Genomic DNA, 8,025 nt, shown 5'->3' with positions numbered 1-8,025 from the left:
TACTTTTTAGCAACACAAACAAACAAAGACAGCTTCTCTAAGGCTAAGTCTATCAAAGCAGCCTAAATGGCTATTCCAAACAGGTATGGCCTTTGTCCCGTTGGTTTCTGTTTGGCACCCATGCTAAGGAAACAAAAATGTCTTGTGCGAACAGGGTTCCAAACTACTGCCAAAAAATTTCTTTTCACCTGTTGCTGTGACAAATTATATGAATACACTTTCTCATACAAAACCACCTTTATATTCTGGTAGTAAAACTGACTTGGTCATAATGTAGCATTCTTTTAATATACTACTGAATTGAATACTAATAGTAAAATTTATGTGGGATTTACGCTTCTATGTTCTTAAATATATAATCATTTTATTGAACAGTCTGAAGTCAGCAGGGCATAAGCATAAAATGGTTTTGTGGGATTTTTTTTGTCCAGTCACTTACCTTCAAACAAATTCTTCCAAATCTCTTCTTCCTGCCTCATGGTGACATTTGAACAAATCATATGGCTTTCTGGTCACTTTCAATTAATAAAAAGTCCAGGCCAACCTATTACCAGTATAAAACTTCAGTTACAGCATCAGCAGTACTGTGTTCATGTGCAAGGATGTCAAGAATGTTTCCTTATCCAAAACTTCCAGGAAGAATTTAGAGCTCAGACAGAACCCCACAGAAGCTTCCACAAATGTGCAGAGGATGCAAATAAGTGCCTTGGCTTGCTCTCTGTGGTCAGCATAAGTTTACAGCAGGAATAAGGACATTCAGAACACCGGAAGCAGTAAATGGCCTTTGGAAAAAACAAGATAATGGTGGCCTCAGGCAGAAGCCTGTCTGCTGAGTCCAAAGACAAGTGCACCAGTCTGATAATAGTTAAGGGAAGACACTGGTCTCTCATTTACCAACCACGTAAGGAGGAAGTGAGTGAAATTATCTAAAATGAATGATGCCAAGGCTGGATACAAAGCAACATTCTTCATGAGGCTGGACTTGGGGGTCTCTGTAGATACTTCCCACTCCATAAAGCCACACTCAGCCTGCTCACCCCGCTCAAGAGCGGTATGGAAGGAATGAACTATGGATACGCACTGCAACATGGATAATCCTTGAAAACATTATGCATGGTAAAAGAAGCCAGCCACAAATGACAACATACTGTATAATTCCATTCTTATAAAAGTCCAGAATGGGGACTCCAGAACGGCAGGAAGTAGATTTCTGCTTGCTTATGGCTGGAGGGCAGTGGATGAGGATAGAGGAGTAATAGCTAAAAGCGTTTCTCTTTTTGAGATGACAAAAATATTCTAAAATTGACCATGATGATGGTTGCACACATCTGTGAATGTATGAAAAAAAAACCACTGAATTGTATATGCTGTTCAATGAGTGGATTATATAGGGTACTATGGTTTGGATATGGTTTGTTTGGCCTCACTAAAATTCACATTGAAATGTGATCTCCAGTGTTGGAGGTGGGGCCTGGAGGGAGGTGTTTGGCTTGGTGCCATTCTCACAGGAGGGAGTTCTCACTCTTAGTTCCCATGAAAACTGGTTGTTGAGAAGAGGCCAGCCCCTCCTCCTCTCTCCCCACATGAGTCTGCATGCCACCTTTCCTTCCCCTTCCACCAGGAGTGGAAGCAGTCTGAGTCCCCGGCCAGAAGCAGACGCTGGTACTGTACTTCCTATACAATCTGCAGAACCAGGAGCCAAATAAACCTCTTGTCTCTAAATTATCCAGTCTCAGGTATGTCTTTATGGCAACACAAATGGACTAAGACATGTGGTATGCAAATTATATCTTAATAAAGTGATTTAAAAAAAAAAAAGAGAGAGACAGAGATTCAGAGATTCTGCCAACCATTGACAAAGTGTGCAAGAAAGACAACACATTAAGGCATGGTAGACCCATGTCCTGCAGCTCTTTGGGTCTGAGATGTCTGAATTCAAAAGGACCATCTGACTGATGCAGCAGGCACAGTTGGGAAGGTTTGAGTCAACAGATAATGAGCAAGAAGTGCATGCACATATTCAGAAGCGAGAGGAAGGGGACGATGAATACTGGGGTACTCAGGCCTGTGAGCGGCTCCCACTCAGGTCACAGAACTCCTCTTCCTGCCCTCCCCTCTCTGAGAAACATTTATTTGCTTCTGGTCTGGGGACAAGGAAGGGAGACAGGAAGAACTGACTTTCTGTAAAAATTTTTTAAAACCTTACTTGCAGTTGACTCCCTGTGGGCAGCAGAAGGGACTTTTCTTAGAAAAAGACCCTTTGAAGTTGTACTTCCCTCCAGATTTCTAGTATTCAGAGCTTCCTTCCAGCTCTGGCTACTATGACAGGCCCCTAGATCAGAGCAGCTTCTCTGCACTGGGAGTGAGCACCAGAAACCACCAGCATTGGGATTTCTTTGCCCCTGGTAGGAATAGGGGCTTTTGAGGGACATGTGCTCCCTGTCCACCCTCACCTTCACCCACTGGGAGGAGGCCTGAGTCCTACTTATGCATAAGCCCCAGGAATGTTAACTAAAAGGGAGAAGCATTTAGCCAAGGGAGGAGGAATGCCACTGCTAGGGGGCAGTGTAAGCAGGATGGTCAGTGATGCCAATGGCCAATGATGATCTGGAAGTTTTAGTCCTCCCTCGGGGGTGACTCAGATGGTTTTGCATATATTGTTCCATCTACAGGGGTTGAGAAAACAGCTCCTTCTGTGCATGTCCCCCCTTTTCTATCACATTCAGCTGAGGGAGGGCCTCTCAGGCCGCTGCTGAGAGGGGCTTTCAGGATGGGAGAGATCCCCAGGGAAGGGCACGGTTACTCCTGAGGTTCCCAGCAGCCTTTTGTCCTGCTCCCCCTCACCAAGTCCCCAGGAAGGACAGGTCCCCCAGGCCTCTCAGGTATGAGCTACCAAGTCAAGTGCCTGCTTTATCCAGACAGGCAATGCCAGAGAAAAGCTCCTTCACCATCTCTGTCTCAATAGCAATGACGACAGGGATGCACTCTCTGACTCCAGAGGTGCCATCCCTAAAGAATAGTCAGCTATAGCAGCCACCTGGCCACAACAGTGGAAGGGAGAGGTGGCCAAGGGAGGTAGAAAGCCTTTGTCAGCTTGACCCATGAGAGCAAAGGGGAAACAGATGGTTCATCCATGAAGAACCAGGTCAAACACCTCACAGCAGCAGGCTCAGCGATCCCTACTCAGAAGCTAAGAATTCTGTTCCAGCAGCTCATGCTGGACTTGCCAGGGTGGGCACATGCCCTGGAAACCCTGTAAAGAGAAGCACCAGATTCCGTTATCTAGAAATCTCCACTACACTGTGACCAGGGGAGTCACATACACATACACATATACATGCGCACGCGCGTGCGCCCACACTTCTCCCCGAGATTGACCTCACTTGGTTAATTTAGTTAGACCCTAGTTTGTCCAGAAATACATTAAGGAGCCTCCAAACATCGTAGCTACGTGGCTGAAATGCCTGTGCTCTGTTCTCAGGCCATGTCGTCTCGTCATCGCACAGAGCTGAGTTTGGAGCCCACTCCTGCCACACAGCAGCTGTGTAGACATGGGTCTGTGCTCCACCACAGCGAGTCCCAAGCTTCTGCTCCCCTCTGTAGGATGGTTATAGAGATGAGAAGCTATGTAAAGCAATGAGCAATAATGGGAGCTCTTTTTGTTTAACAAAATACTTCAGTCACATTTCCCAATGGGAAGTTCTTTGCTGCTCCCCCAGCCCCCAGCTTGGCCCTGGAAGCAGTGAAGGGGACGGAGAATTTTTCTGCCGCTGAGAAAATCTCCTCCTTGATCCCCTTTATTTTCACGGCTCAAGCCCCTAGTGTCAGTGTCACTTTATGTAACTGGATAGCTCTTGGGAATGAGGGGCGCCCGGGTCTCACTTTGGCTTAGTCCATTCTGTCTGTAGCTAACAGTTCCATCAACTGGTCCCCGTGGTGAGGGCGAGGTACCGGTTTTCTTGGTGTGGTGCTTGGCTCTGCTCTGGGAGATAGTCCCATGTCCCTGCTGGCCCAGCAGCCATTCATGTCCCCCATTCCCCCAGTTGTCTGGGGCACCCACTTGCCTGGCCCAGCCACCTGGACACCCCCAGAGCCTCTGTCCCTCCTGCACTTCACCTGTTCCTTCACAGTGAGTGCAGAGGGCCCTTTCTGCACACCCTGAAGGCCTTAGCCATCTGGGAGGGCAGCCACCACATCCAAGTCTTCCAGGCTCACTACACCAAAGTCGTTACCCGCCCTCTCAGCACAGGCTGCCCAGCAGCCTTTCAGGAATCCTCAGTTGAAGCAGACACCGTTCTCTATGTTCACAGCTGCTGTGGATTTAATTGTGCTGCCTCAAAATTCATATGTTGAAGTCCTGACCCCCAGAATGTGACTGTATTTGGAGACGTGGTCTTTAAAGAGGTGATTAAGGTTGAGTAAGTTCACGGAGCGGGGAGGGGGGGGCTCCAATTCAGCCTGACTAGTGTCCTCATAAGAAGAGGAGGCACACTGGCTCACACCTATAATCCCAGCACTTTGGGAGGCCAAGGTGGGTGGATCACAAGGTCAGGAGATCGAGACCATCCTGGCCAACATGGTGAAACCCTTTCTCTACTAAAATACAAAAAAACTAGCTGGGCATGATGGCATGCACCTGTAGTCCCAGCTTCTTAAGAGGCTGAGGCGGGGGAATTGCTTGAACCCAGGAGGTGGATGTTGTGGTGAGTTGAGATTGTGCCACTGCACTCCAACCTGGGAAACAGAATGAGACTCTGCCTCAAAAAAAAGAATAAAAAAAAAAGAGGAGATTAGGTCCCAGGAAGCATACAGCAAAGACAAAGTGCACACAGAGGTAGAAGGCAGCCACCTACAAGCCACGGAGAGAGGCTCAGAAGAATCCCATCCTATTGCAACTTGCACCTTAGAATTATAACCTTCAGAACTGGAAGAAAATTAACTTCCATTCTTTAAGCCACACAGTCTGTGGTAGGTGTCATGGCAGCTTCAGGAAACGGGTACAGCAACCACCCTACACCTGCCCTAAATTCCTGGGGGATAGTCCCGGGGATGCCTGCCCGGCTGCCCAAGGGATCTCCCACCACACGGCCATCATCTCAACCCCTCTTCTTGGGATCAGGCTCCAGATTTCACAGCTTTAACCAATACCCAACCAACAAATGGGATCTAAAGCTTCCTGCAGTGCAGCCTCCCCAACTTTCTAAGAAGTGTCCTCTGGGGTCCTCACTTGCCCGGTGGAGAACACAGCCTCCCCTCAGTTCCTGATCTAGATTTCTGTAAGTACCTTCTCTCCAGTACTCTGGCTGGAGCTGGGGAAGTTGCTGGAATGATGAGGAGGTGGAAGGAGCCTGTGCAGCCAGCTCTTAGTAAATCCGGAAGTAGATGCCTGGGCCTCTGATGCTTTCTGGCTTTCTTTACAATGTGTCTGTGATGGTTAATTTTATGTATCAATTTGGCTGGGCCGTGGTGCCTAGATATTTGGCAGAACATTCTTCTAGATGTTTCTGTGAAGGTGTGTTTTGGATGACATTAACATTTAAATACATGGACTTTGAGTAAAGCAGATTACCCTCTGTGATGCAGATAAGCTTCATCCAATCTCTCGAAGGTGTGAATAGAATAAAGATAATATAAAAGATAAAATAATAGACTGACCTCCCCTGAGCAAGAAGGAATTCTGCCAGCAAACTGCCTTCGCACTTGAACCACAGCTCTTCCCTGAGTCTCAGCCTGCTGGCCCACCTTGCAGATTTTGGACTTCTAAGTGTCTACAATCCCATGAGCCAATTCCTTGAAACAACTCTATATACATCTACACATATCCTGTTCTATTTCTCCGGAGAGCTTGAACTGGTCCAGTGGCTTTCTTTAGATCTACTGCTTTAGGTATCACTCACTCATTCTGAGACAATTGGAAAAGTCCCACTCACTTCCCGCCACAAGTGAAATTGGATTATAGTTTTCTGGGATCTCATCCTCAGGTTTTTGGTGTAAAGTTATGCTATTTTCAAAAAATACTCTCATACACATTTCGTACTTTTCCCAGAAAGTTATCTGTTTCCTAAAGATTTAAAATAATCCACCCATAAAACCAATTCCTTTTCTTTTCTCTCTCTTTTTCCCCCCTCCAGGTTCAAGTGATTCGGCCTTAGCCTCTGGGATTACAAGCATACACCACGATGTCTGGCTAATTTTTTGTATTTTTAGTAGAGACAGGGTTTCACCATGTTGTCCAGGCTGGTCTTGAACTCCTGACCTCAGGTGATCCACCTACCTCAGCCTTCCAAAGTGCTGGGATTATAGGAGTGAGCCACCGAGTCTGGCTCCAATTCCTTTTCTGAAAGCAACTCTTTAACAACTTTATTGGTTTCTTCAGCATTTGCATTATATTCAATATTATAAATAATTTAGAGACGATTGAAGGCATATGGGAAGATGTGCGTATGTTCTATGCAAATATTATACCATATTAGATAAGGAACATGAGCATCCATGGGGGTCCTGGAACCGATCCCCCGCAGATACTGGACCAGTTTAACACCCTGCACCAGTCTGCCCTTCTCATCTGGATGCCTTTCTTCATCCTGCTGGATTCTGATACCCTACACTGGGTATGAGAATGTTTTCCTTTTATTCTCTGATGCTCCACACTGTTTGCACACCTCCACCCCTGAACCAATACTCTGCTTGCCCCACACTCAGGCTCTGCTGGCAACACCCCTGCACAATGCCCTTGGTGCTCCACATGGGCTCTGACAGCCTGCTTCGGGTTACCAAGGCTCTCCCTCACCCCTGCAGGCACTGACCTTGCTTGGCCACAGCTAATGACTTTTGGAGGAATAGAAGGGAAGAGGGAGAGGAAGAACTCCAACAAGTTTAATAAAAAAATAGAATTGCAATAGACTGTATTAAGGATAATATGAATGATAATTCTCACTTTCAGGGAAGGGAGTTATAACATGGAGAAAATAAGAGAACTAGAATGAATACAGTGATATTGGACTACAATTGGGGCTGTTGGTGTGAGCTCACTGATTTCAAAATATGGAGATAGATATAGAAATGTAGATGCAAATGGCCAGGCGCGGTGGCTCAAGCCTGTAATCCCAGCACTTTGGGAGGCCGAGGCGAGTGGATCACGAGGTCGAGAGATCGAGACCATCCTGGTCAACATGGTGAAACCCCGTCTCTACTAAAAATACAAAAAACTAGCTGGGCGTGGTGGCGTGTGCCTGTAATCCCAGCTACTTAGGAGGCTGAGGCAGGAGAATTGCCTGAGCCCAGGAGGCGGAGGTTGCGGTGAGCCGAGATCGCGCCATTGCACTCCAGCCTGGGTAACAAGAGCGAAACTCCGTCTAAAAAAAAACAAAAAAACAAAAAAACAAAAAAACAAGAAATGTAGATGTAAATATACATATATTAGGGAAGATATATATACACATATCTTCAGAGGAAGAGCATAAAATTACCATGGAGAATCCTGGCAAACAGCAGGCTTATCAACTTAATGTTCAGTGAAAGGGCCTAGGGTGGTGATATCCCAATAGCAATGAGCACACCTAGTGTTCAGGTCTTGGCTTCTAGATACCGTCCTCCATTCAAAGGAACAAGAGTTCCCCGGAGAAATGGCTGACTCCAGAGCTTAGAAAGGGAAAATGCAAGATATCCTAGAATATACTATCATTCTAGAAAGGAAGGTGGCTTAAAGAATGATAGAAACGTGTCAAAATGAATCACCTTAAAGGGGCTACCAAACACCAAAACAGAGGCAATTTGTGCACTAAGATAAATAGTGATAGTAATAAACCGTAACTTATTGAATAAAACAGGAAATCATGAGACTATCTGACATAAAAGTTCAATGAAGAATGGGATATTTGCACACTCTCAAAATATCTCCCCACAAAGTACTTATTTATTACATAGAGGAAGAGAGTAAAGCTACAATGAGGAAGCCTGGCAGATACAAGGCTTATCAACTTGGTCAGGTTATCAACATGAACATTATGAACAACGGGATAAATC

This window comes from Saimiri boliviensis, chromosome 2 (genome assembly GCF_048565385.1).
Source record: "Saimiri boliviensis isolate mSaiBol1 chromosome 2, mSaiBol1.pri, whole genome shotgun sequence".
Taxonomy (NCBI): Eukaryota; Metazoa; Chordata; class Mammalia; order Primates; family Cebidae; genus Saimiri; species Saimiri boliviensis.
Note: the sequence above shows the minus strand (reverse complement) of the source record.